A 12553-nucleotide genomic window follows, 5' to 3' on the forward strand; every position below is an offset into this window, starting at 1 on the left:
CCCTCTTGCCCTACACTTTTCTCTTCCCTTTTTCTTCCCTTAGTTTCCCATTATTTTCTATTGCATTTTGCATTTATATTATATTTTGATAAACTAATAGCAATTTTGAACACACACACTAATAATAATAATAATAATAATAATAATAATAATAATAATAATAATAATAATAATAATAATAATAATAATAATAATACACAACCAAGTTGACGGTCCCATTGTGGTTGCTAAAATTCCTGTCATCAGGAGTTTTTGACCTGTCAATGCATAGAAACGATAAAACCAATTTATCCAGGTTTAGCACGAGAATGAGGAAGCCTCTGCTTAAGAAGGGGGACCCAAAGGCTCAGGGACTACTATTATCTTTATTACACTCCTAATCTTGTGGTTTGCTTGGATGTTGTGCACAAAACACCTCCCTTCGGAGAAAGCAAACCGGTTTTTACTAAAGGGGCAGCCTAGGACTTTCTCCTAGCTTCCCGTCATTAGTCAGTGGGATTTTTTTCCCCCTCTCTCTATGTGCTCAATTTTTTATATTATTCTTACGGTTGCCGCGAAGCATTTAGTGATTGGAAACAGGAGCGCCTTTTTCACACTGCTGCTATTATTTCACAATCAATCTAAAGAGCATGTCAATTATGCTGGGAGAAGAGGGCAAGGCCGGTATTAAATTACACTCTTTGGCTGCAGAAGAGTGCATAATTTCAACTCCGTTCAGAGAAAAAGCAGACGTGTCTAAATACTGGAAGGGCTAGCTAAAAGTTTCTTTTCCCAGCCTTTATTTTCAAAACAAGGAGAGTCAAAAGATCTCTCTCTCTCTCCCCCCCCCCCACCTCTCTTCTTCTGGAAATGCATGAATAAATCAAAAGGACTCATCGTTTGGGAAGAACATTTTCAGTTACAAGAGATTGTTTATTGTGAGTCAGATGCCTGAGTTTCCCGCTTTACCCTAGCTGAGTACTGATTTAATCCTAGTCACCCGTTTATAGAACAGATCCAGATGTGAAGTCCCTTCCCCATAGATTACTTAGAGACAACTATGTTCAGTTATGGAATCCAGTGGTTCTCAACCTCAGGAACCTTAAGATGGATGGGCTTCAATTCTTAAACTTTTGAGCTAAACTGGCTAGGGAATTCTAGGAGCTGAAGGCCACCCATCTTAAAGTTGCCGAGGTTGACAAATACTGATTTAGACTTGGGCACACTCAAGGCTGAAAAAGATAAATGGTTCTCCAACCTTGATTTGAATTGCTGCAGGAAAAAGGAGCTATTTTTTTGTTTGATAATCAGTTTCCTTGCCCTACTGTTCTTGTTGTTAGAAAGACTGTTTTGAAGTTTTAACTAGAATCTGACTTATGGATCTTAAATCCATCCTTTTTTTGCTCTTGCCTCCTTCAATGTTTCTCAAAACCTCATCAACTTTAAGATGGGTGGACTTCCACTCCCAGAAACAAACAAATTCATTCATTCATTCATTCATTCATTCATTCATTCATTCATTCATTCATTCATTCAATTTCCATAGCTGCCCATCCCAGTCAACTCAGCCAAGTCGGGCTGGGGAATTCTGGCAGTTGAGATCTACCCATCGTAAAACGGCTGAGGCTGAGAAATACTGATTTAGATATGGCGGAATCAAACCATTTCCTTTGGTAATCGATTTCCTTCTCCTATGGCTCTTTCTGAGATGGGTGGACTTCAACTCCCAGAATTCCCCAGCCAGCATATGACATGTATGGTTGGTTTCCAAACGTTTCGTTACCAAGCCAGGTAACACCTTCAGTGGAGTTTAGGGGACGTCGTTGTCAGTGTTCTTCTGCTTGTAAGGACTTTGTGTGGTGGTTAGTAGGTCCTGCGATGGGTCAGGTGTGGGTGTGTCAAGTGAGGGTCTTGCGAAGGGTCAGGTGTGAGTCACGTCAGGTGGGGGGAGGGGTCTTGCGATTTCCTTCTCCTATCGCTCTTTCTGAGATGGGTGGACTTCGACTCCCAGAATTCCCCAGCCAGCATATGACATGTAAAGGGTTTGACCTTTGGGATGAGCTCTTGGGGGTAAGCAAACGAAGGTTCTGGGCCAGCCCTATCTCTGGGTGGAGTGAAGCAGCCATTTTGGGCATCCAGCTGGGATGGGGGAAAACCTGGGCAAGCCCACCCCTACTCCCCACTTGACACCTGCTCTCCCAAAAAGGTGTCCAGAGATCCTGAGATACTTTGCAGATTCCCTCAAAGCATCTCCGGAGACCGGCCAGTTGTAGGGCAGGAAACAAACGGAGAAAGGGTGCGTCTGTGGAAGCTCCAGATTTTCTCCATGAGAGATTTTTTTGGGGGGCTACCTTTGCTAACACTGCAGTAATATGCCAGCTCACTAAAGTAGTAATCTTACCCAAGCAGTAAGCTCTAAATAGTAGGGCTTATTTCTGCATAGTAAGCAGGCAAGGATTCCTTTGTAAGGAATCTCCTAGGCTTATACTCAGCCCCCTTGAAGACGGGCACTTAAACTAGCTTACTCGCAGTTCAATCAGAAATTACATTCCCTCTTCTTTGATCCTCCTGTTGTCTCTCCGTGGCTCCTGGCTTGTGCAGATTAGCATCTAGATTTCCCCAAGTGCTGAAACAGGTTCACTGCTTTACACTAAGCCATCATTTTAACCATGGCTGGGTTTGCACAACGTACCAAACCGTAAACCATGCATTAAACCGTACTCTGTTGAAAGCCGGCTAGACTTGCCTCGAGGCAGGATGGACGACGTGCCAATTTAAAAATAAATTAAATAAATAAGAATTAAGACGAAACCAAGCAAAAGGGTGCAGTGTCTTCGTTTTGGGTCAGATCTACAAGTAGCACTCAACTTTACAACTGTTAGTGACCGTTCCAAGTTATGACAGACACCCCAACGGCTACTCGTGACCCACTTTCAAAATTCTGACATCCCCCCCCTCCTGCTGCTGTGTGATCACATTTTGGGTGCTCGGCAACCGGACCGCATTTATAGCCATTTGCAACTGGTGAGGAATGGAAGGATTTACAGGGAGTCCTTGACATATGACAGTTGATTTAGTGACGTTCCCAAGTTACAACGGCACTGGAAAAAATGACCTGAGACCATTTTTCACATTTACGACTATAGCAGCATCCCCCAGGGTCAGGTGATTTACATTCGGATCCTTAACAGCTGACTCACATTTATGACGGTCGCAGTGTCCCGGGGTCACGTGATCCCCTTTTGTGACCTTCTGGCAGGCAAAGTCAATGGGGGAAGCCAGATTTGCTTAACAACGGTGTTGCTAATTTAACATCTGCAGTGATTCACTTAACAAATGTGGCAAGGAAAGTTGTAAAATGGGACAAAACTTGCTTAACAAATGTTTCACTTAGCAACATAAATTCTGGGCTCAATTGTGGTCGTAAGTCGAGGACCCCCTGTACAGTCTTTGCAGTCGTTTGGTCCTTAGTGCCCTTAGGGTTGTGAGAGTGAGCTGGAAGTGCTAGACACCAGCGGACTGCCAAGAATATAAATCCTTCCATTCCCCACCAGTCAGTTAGAACCGAGGAAGCTTCTTGGATGAGAAGGGAAACATTTTTTTTAAAAAAAAATTCTAGTTGCCTTTTAGCAGCTTTAGGATTTTGGTAGCAGAGTACAGACAGTCGTAAGTATGAACCAGTTGCCAGGCATCTGAATATAAATTGCGCAATCATGAGGATGCTGTAATGGTCATAAGTGTGAAAAATGGTCATAAGTCACTTTTTTTAGTGCCGTTGTAATGGAGTACATAGAATAGAATAGAACAAAACAGAACAGAACAGAATATAGAATAGAATATAGCACAGAATATACAGTAGAGTAGAGTAGAGTAGAGTAGAATGGAATAGAATAGAATAGAATAGAATAGAATAGAATAGAATAGAATAGAATAGAATAGAATAGAATAGAATAGAATAGAATAGAATAGAATTCTTTATTGGTCAAGTGTCGTTGGACACACAAGGAATTTGTCTCCGGTGCATAAGCTCTCAGTGTCCATACTACATGTAACCAATCTCCCTGTTTTAACAGTTGCTTAAACAAGCTTTTTAAAGAGCGCTGGTTGTCCTCCATCATTTTAGATAAGTCATCGGCCGAAAGTTGAGAGGAGATGGCAAGGACAGTTATATTTTGTGTTTAATCTGGGGAAAAGTCAGTTGCTCCCTTTAATTAATGCTAAAAAATGTATGGTTGTCTTTGATTTGCAATGACTGTGTGGCCAAAAGACCAAACGTTGTAAAATTCTGGGACAGAACAAAATACCTATTTTGGATCAAACAAAGGAAAGATGAACTGCAGCCTTCCCAGATGAAAAGGAAGGAGAGAATTAAACAGCTGCTTCTCCAGAAGGATTATTATGGCATGCCATTCCTCAGAGATCTGAGATGTCCTGATAATTCCCACTTATTTATTTCATTCCCAGATACATCTCCTAAATTTCTGCAGCAGCAGCAGATCAAAGGCCTTCATTCAGAAACAGCAATTTTCTCTAATTCTGCTAGGATCATCCTTTCCTTCTGCTTTGCTGCGATTTCTTTCTCGCTTTCTTTTTGCCATGGGATACGGGTTTCAAATCATTTCAAGATCTCTCCAAAACATAATTCAGTTTGTTTGTTTGCTTCTTGGAAAATAAAGGAGAAGAGCATTGCTGTTCAGGCAGTTGTGGTTGGTGATGAGGGTGAGAGGTAGAGCAGAGGCCAATTCTCTAAGGAGGATTCAGAAGAAATGTATCAATCCAATTTAAAAGAAGGAAAGGAAAAAAGCGATTTATACAAACACACACACACACACACACACACACACACACATATATGTAGGGACGCGGTGGCTCAGTGGGTTAGGACGCTGAGCTTGTCGATCAGAAGGTTGGCAGTTTGGCAGGTTGAATCCTGAGTGCTGCGTAACAGAGTGAGCACCTGTTACTCGTCCCAGCTTCTGCCAACCTAGCAGTTCGAAAGCACGTAAAAATGCAAGTAGAAAAATAGGGACCACTACAGTGGGAAGGTAACAGCGTTCCGTGCGCCTTTGGCATCTAGTCATGCCAGCCACATGACCATGGAGATGTCCTCGGACAAGCACTGGCTCTTCGGCTTTGAAACGGAGATGAGCACCGGCCCCTAGAGTCGGAAATGACTAGCACGCGTGTGCGGGGGAACCTTTACCTTTTTAGTCTAGTGAAAAGAAGGACTAGGGACGACATGATAATAATATTTTAGAATAGGAAGTCAAGCTATTCTCCAAAGCGCCCGAAGGTAGGAAAAGAAACTAATCAAGGAGAGAAGCAACCTGGAACTAAGGAGAAACTTCCTGACAGTGAGAACAATTAACCAGTGGAATAGAAGTTGCCTTCAGAAATTGCTGGTGCTTCATCACTGGAGGTTTTTAAGAAGAGATTGGACAACTATTTGTCTGAAATAGTATAGGGTCTCTTGCTTATATAGGGGGATGTGTTAGAAGACCTCCAAGGTCCCTTCCAAGTGTGTTATTCTGTTAATATCAATCAACACCACAATGCAGTGCAATCTATTGCAAATCAGGTTCCTTTGGGCTTTGCCTAATTCTTAATTTAGCCAGCCCTGTGCCCGAAAAATACACAGAAATATAAGCCACAAGAATATGAAATTGATTGATTGATTTGTTAATAGATTTTTTTTCTTTTATCCTTTATGCTGGTTGAGTCCTTATACCATTGTGGACAATTGGTTGTCCCATCTATTTTTGAAAATCTCCAGTGTTGGAGCACCCACAGCTGCTAGAGGCAAGCCGTTCCACTAATTAATTGTTCTCCCTGCCAGGAAATTTCTTCTTAATTCTAATTGGATTTGGGTTTGGATTTGCTTGTTTGATACCTGTTTAAACCAAAACAAGCGAGGATGATTATTAAAAATTAACTTAGCCTACTCAGCTTGAAGGCATTCATGTGATACTAACATTGTCACATAGATGTGCGTTTGAGAACCAGGTACCTCTTTTAGAATCAACTCTAAAAATCATATTTTTCCTCCAACTCTTTGTGTCCAGTTACAATTAAACATTCTGCTTAGTTTTTTTCCCCTACAATTGTACAACATGATGTTTCTCAAGATGTGTGCACTTCAGCTCCCAGAATTCCCTGCCTGGCTGGGGAATTCTGGGAGCTGAAGTCCGGCCATCTTAAAATTGCTGAGGTTGAGAATCATTGGCATAAGCTGTGCCAGACGTTTTTGGTCCTGCTGAAGAATTAACTAAAATAGTCTCTCTCCAATATATATATTTAAACAGAAAACAGTCTGTTTGATGCTTTTGGCTCACTTCTCTGCCTCCAAAACCTCAGCAGAAAGTCGAGTTTCCCATGAGGGCAGCAGAAACAGATCTGGGTTAGGTTTTTTTTTTTAAAAATCAGCATATCAGCAGTTGGAAGCAAAAATAATAATGTACAGTGGACATGGCAGTATCTGGAGGCAGCAGAAGAGAAGAGAAAGAACTGGAGAAGATAAGAAAACGCAGGTGGTCCTCAAATTTCGACTACATTTGAGCCCCAAATTTATGTTGCTAAGTAAGAAATTTGTTAAGTGAGTTCTGTCCCATTTTATGATATTTCTCGCCATGTTTGTTAAGTGAATCACTGGCACTTGTTAAGTTAGTAACATGGTGAATCTGGCTTCCCCACTGACTTTGCTGCGAAAGGTGGTCATATGACCCTGGGAAACGCCAACAGTCATAAATACGAACTAATTGTCAAACATCCAAATATAAATCACATTACCACGGGGATGCTGCAGTGGTCATATTTGTGAAGAATGGTCCTAAGTCACTTTTTCCAGTGCCGTCGTAACTTTGAACAGTCACTAAAAAAACTGTTGTAAGTGAAGGACTGCCTGTACAAAGTCCTGCATGACTGTGGCAAAAGAAAGCAAAGGTAGCCCCAATAGTGAGAGGCACCTCAGTGCAATCCCAAAACATCTGGAGCACCACTGAGCACCGTCGGCATTGACAAATTCACCACCAATCAATTGCAAAAGGCTGTCCATCTTGAATACATGGCGGAAGGAGGAAGCTTCAGAGTTCACAAGGTTAATGCTGTATGGAATGAAACCATGGCTGAATCTGGATGTTCTGCTGCGGATACCACGGAGCCGCCTCCTCCCAGAAGGCAACAAGGAAAACAGGTCGTGAAGAGACTGTGTAGTGTCCCAGACAATCTTATGGAACCTGTTTTGTTTTTTTGTTAATCCCATTTATATCCTGCCCTTCTCCGAAGACTCAGGGCGGCTTACAATTTAAGCACAAATCAATGTGCTTAGCAATAGCCTTCATTCTATGTATATGCCTGCTTATTAGGGCTTTCGCCCCCCCCCCAAGCGGCATTATTACAAAGTCAGCTTAATTGCCCCCAACAATCTGGGTCCTCATTTTACCTACCTGGGAAGGATGGAAGGCTGAGTCCCCCTTGAGCCTGGTGGGACTCGAACCTGCACTAATTGCAGGCAGCTGGTGTTACTTAAGGAGGCATTAGCCCACTTAAGGAGGCATTAGCCCACTGCTCCACCAAGGCTCTTGTTCAAGCAACGCTTATGAGCTACGTCCTGGATGGGAGGGAGGGAACTGCCAACGATCTTTTCGGCCATCCTCACCACTCTCTGCACCGCCTTCCTGTCTGAAGCAGGGATGCTTCCAAACTGTAAATATTTTCTGTATGACAGGATGCTCTCCATCGTCCCCCTGTAGAAAGTGGTCAGGACAGGGGAAGGAAGATGAGCTTTTCTCATGCGACGCAGAAAGTGCAGGCGGTGCTCTGCCCACTTCACCAGTGTCTCGCTGTTGAGCCACCAAGCCAGTCTACTCGTTAGTTGCACACCCAGAAGCTTGATGCTGCTAACCACCCCCACAGGTGAATCATTAATACACAGAGGTGTGGGGCTGTGCCTGCCTCTTCTGAAGTTGACAACGATCTCTACTTTTTCTTAGGTTGAAAACGAGGCTGTTTTTGATACGCCAGTTCACCAAGCCCTCTACTTTTCAAAAGAAATGTTGGGGACACTCAATGCTTTCAGAAAGTTTGCCAAAGGAACTGATCCAAGGAGATTTGGGCTTGGTTCTGGGATTACGATTGGCAAGCTGCTGCCGTAAAGCCACATTTGACCCTTGTCTGAGTTGCATCTCAGCCCAGTTTCAAACGCCCACCAAAAAAAAAAAAACACAACAACCCCAAACCAAATTATCCTGGCAGGAATGATTTGACCTAAAGAAGCAAAATAAAAGAGTAAAGACAGGCAGGAATGTTAGAAAAGCAACACTGGCAAGATTCAAAAGGGAAGAATGGGCGGGTTCATTAATAGATTGTGTTATTTTTCTAACAAAAGGACGCACCTTCTCTTTAAGATGGCTTATCTTTGCGTGAGGACTAGAAGCAGCCAACACAGCTCCATTGGTACCCTATATCAAGCACCTTCCTGTTAATGCCAAGTTGAAATCTGGCTTTCTATTTCTCCAAAGTTCTCTTCCCCTGCAAACCCAAAGGTGTTTTTTCAAGAGGTAACTGGATTTCTTCTTTTTTTTCCCCCTTGAAGATGTTTCGCTTCTCATCCAGGAAGCTTCTTCAGTTCTTCCATTCCCCTCCATCCAGTCAGAGCTGAAGAAGCTTCTTGGATGAGAAGCGAAACGTTTTCAAAGAAAAACGAGGAAGTTCATTTGCCTCTTGAAAAAGCACCTTTGGGAAAACCGTGAATTGGATTACTGAGAATCTTCATAGATACTTCCCCTGCAAAGTATTTTTTTTCATCCTTTATTCCTAGCATGTATAGCAATGTTCCCCTGCCCCCAAACACACAAAATCTCTTGGTGTTATTCTTGAGCTGACTATGATATTGAAGACGGGACTGAGGTTACTGTTTTGAACTGGTTCCATTTCTCCCAAGCTTGCTGGCTGAGACATTTTCCAATCCAAAAAAGAAAAGAAAAAAAAATCTCCTGAGATGTTCCTTTTAGTGGGGTCGTTTTAGGACTCATTTTAGGACCTCAAAGCCTTGCTTATATTAATGAAGGGGGAAATGGTTCATTTCTTCACAGTTTGCACACCTAGCCTCTGGGTTGCATTTAGGACAGTTGTGGCATCTTGCAAACGCGTTATCACACTTTGCAACTTTCTTCTGACAAGATAAGACAATTAGGGAAGATAGAGAATGGAAACCGAACTCTCGTTTCCTTGAATAAAACTGCTCTTGCAGAACATTTGCGTTCTTTTTTTTTAATGTGCACTGCACATAATTTGCATTTCATTTGCGAAGCATTTTTACTGAAAAGCAGCGGTGTTCCCACCCACCCCAGTTCAAACACAGTGCAAAGCAAACCTGTTACAACCATCCGTGTGCTTTGTGTCAGGCTCCAGAGAAGAGCAAGAAAAATGAAAAGGGGTCTGGAGGCTAAATCATATGGCCAACGGTTGAGGAACCTAAGTGTGTCTAGCCCAGGGGTAAGCAACCTTGGCTCTTTTATGACTCGTGGACTTCAACTTCCAGAATTCCTGAGCCAGCTATGCTGGCTCAGGAATTCTGGGGGTTGAAGTCCACGAGTCATAAAAGAGCCAAGGTTTATTTATTTTATTTATTTATTTGAATCCCATTTATATCCCGCCCTTCTCCGAAGACTCAGGGCGGCTTACAATTTAAGCACAAACCAATGTTGCCTAACCCTGCGTCAAAGAGATGGATTAAAGGGGACATGATAACTGTCTTTCAGTACTTGAGCGGCTCTCACAGAGAAGAAGGAATTGACCTATTCTCCAGAGCACCTAAAGGCAGGACGAGAAGCAATGGATGGAAACTAATCAAGGAGAGAAGCAACCTACAACGAAGGAGGAATTTCCTGACAGTGAGAACAGTTTTGGTCACCACGATGTAAAAAAAAAGGTGTTGAGACTCTGGAAAGAGTGCAGAGAAGAGCGTCAAAGATAATTAGAGGAGTGGATGCTAAAACATATGAAGAACAGTTGCAGGAATTGGGTAGGTCTGGTTTAATGAAAAGAAGGACCAAGGGTGACATGATAGCGGTTTTCCAGTATTTGAGGAGCTGCTACAAAGAAGTGGGGGTCAACTTACTCTCCAAAGCACCAGAAGGCAGGACAACAAACAGTGGATGGAAACTAATCAAGGGAGAAGCAAGCTGGAATTAAAGAGAAACCTTCTAACAGTGAGAACAATTGATCAATTGCAGACGACACCAAGCTGGCAGGAATAGCCAATACTCAAGAAGATAGGCTTAAGATACAGAAGGATCTGGACAGACTCGAACACTGGGCACTATCTAACCAAATGAAATTCAATGGTGAAAAAAGTAAGGTTGTACACTTAGGCAGGAAAAATCAAATGAATAGGTATAGTATAGGTGGTCCCTTGCTCAATAGTAGTAACTGTGAGAAAGATCTCGGAGTCCTAGTGGACAATCACTTCAATATGAGCCAGCCGTGTGCTGCAGCTGCCAAAAAAGCCAACACAGTGCTAGGCTGCATTAACAGAGGGACAGAATCAAGATCAAGTGAAGTACTAATACCACTTTACAATGCTTTGGTAAGGCCACACCTGGAATACTGCATCCAGTTTTGGTCACCACGATGTAAAAAAGATGTCGAGACTCTAGAAAGGGTACAGAGAAGAGCAACAAAGATGATTAGGGGGCTGGAGGCTAAAACGTATAGGGAACAGTTGCTGGAATTGGGTATGTGTAGTTTAATGAAGAGAAGGGTGAGGGGTGACATGATAGCCGTGTTCCAATATCTCAGGGGCTACCACAAAGAAGAGCGAGTCAAGCTATTCTCCAAAGCACCTGAAAGCAGGACAAGAAGCAATGGATGGAAACTAGTCAAGGAGAGAAGCAACCTAGAACTAAGGAGAAACTTCCTGACAGTTAGAACAATTAACCAGTGGAACAACCTGTCTCCAGAGGTGGTGAATGCTCCAACACTGGAAGTTTTTAAGAAGAGACTGGACAGCCATTTGTCTGAAATGGTATAGGGTTTCCTGCCTGAGCAGGGGGGTTGGACTAGATGACCTCCAAGGTCCCTTCCAACATTATTATTATTATTATTATTATTATTATTATTATTATTATTATTATTATTATTATTATTATTATTATTATTATGGAATGGCTTCTCTGAAGTTGTGGGTTCTCCATCACTGGAGGCTTTCAAAATTAGACTGGACAACCGTTTGACTGGGATAGTATGAGGCTCTTGCCATAAGCAGGGGGTTGGACTAGAAGACCTCTGAGGTCCCTTCCAGCCCTAAGATTCTATGTCGCATGTTGTTTCCAACGACTAACCAGAACAGAGCTTGCACTTCTCCAGTGTTTCACCAACTGCTGAACTGCTCAGCCTCTTCCATCTTGCACTTGATGGCCAGGTCTGTCCCCTGAAACGTCACACCAAGGCTGCTTTTTTGCACACGTAAGAAGAGAAGTGAAGGAAGACAGGGGCCATTGAAACCATTAGCATCTGAACGGGGTTTCATAGAAAATTGGGTTGGGGAGGGAAGAATGGGAAAAAAACCATCAGCCCCCAGAAGAACAAGCATGGGTAATCTGAAACTCAAGGGAGACATTCAGAGGGGGAAAAAAAATGTCAGTGCTGTTCTTAGCTAGGTTGTATACCGCCTTATTTATGGTACCATAAATAAAAAATATGGGAGCTATTATTTCATTCCAGGAAAGCAATCTCTTATGGGAACCGGGATGCTAAAATGCATAGTGTTATGCACAAAGAGCCCTGCAACGCCGCATCTATTTGACCCCGTTGACAAAAAGGCCTATTTAATTTCTCCCCCCAAGCTCTTTCCACCCCTCCTTCCCTCCCTCCTTGCCATCGCTTTTCCGAATGAAAATAAAGCAGGGGAATCAAAGCCGAGTTGGCTGACAGCGATATGCAAGCGAACTCGGCTCCAACAAGGGGCCATTCATTTGTCCAAGGCCAAGCCACCCCCCCAAAAAAAAAAAAAACCACAGCAGGGAGGCAGTAGCAGCCAGGCTATCAGGTGCCAATTGATTGGCAGGCTGATTAAAAAAAAAGTGTGAGGGGGAAGAGGACAAGCAGACCAGCTTGGATGGTCTTTGGTGACCATGTTAGACCTGTAAGCCCTGTTCTTCTTAGTCATCGGACGATTCTTGTTCAGTTCCTCTGTGCCGTTGAGATGCATCTCTTATCTTGACTGTCCTCCAGAATCATATTACTTGACCACTTTGATGCCAGAACCTCATGCAGTGGAAGATGAGAGATTGGTGGGAATCAAGGACCATTTAGTAGTATTACAGGAGGAGGAGGAGGAGGAGGAGGGGGAGGGAGAGGAGGAGGAAGAGGAGGAGGAGAAGGAGGAGAGGGAGGAGAAGGCCAAACTACTTGTATCCTGGATCCTGGAGTTTTAAAGATCTTTTTAGGAGTAAGAAAGAAAAAGTTCCAAAAAGAAAAGTGATGTTGTAATTATAGTCATTTTCAGAAAGATTAATGTCCTAGGCATGTTCTTCATCCAGCTTTCCTAACTTCATCTCAGCTGGAAAAAGCTTCA

Source organism: Vipera ursinii (genome assembly GCF_947247035.1).
Source record: "Vipera ursinii genome assembly, chromosome: 10".
Lineage (NCBI taxonomy): Eukaryota > Metazoa > Chordata > Lepidosauria > Squamata > Viperidae > Vipera > Vipera ursinii.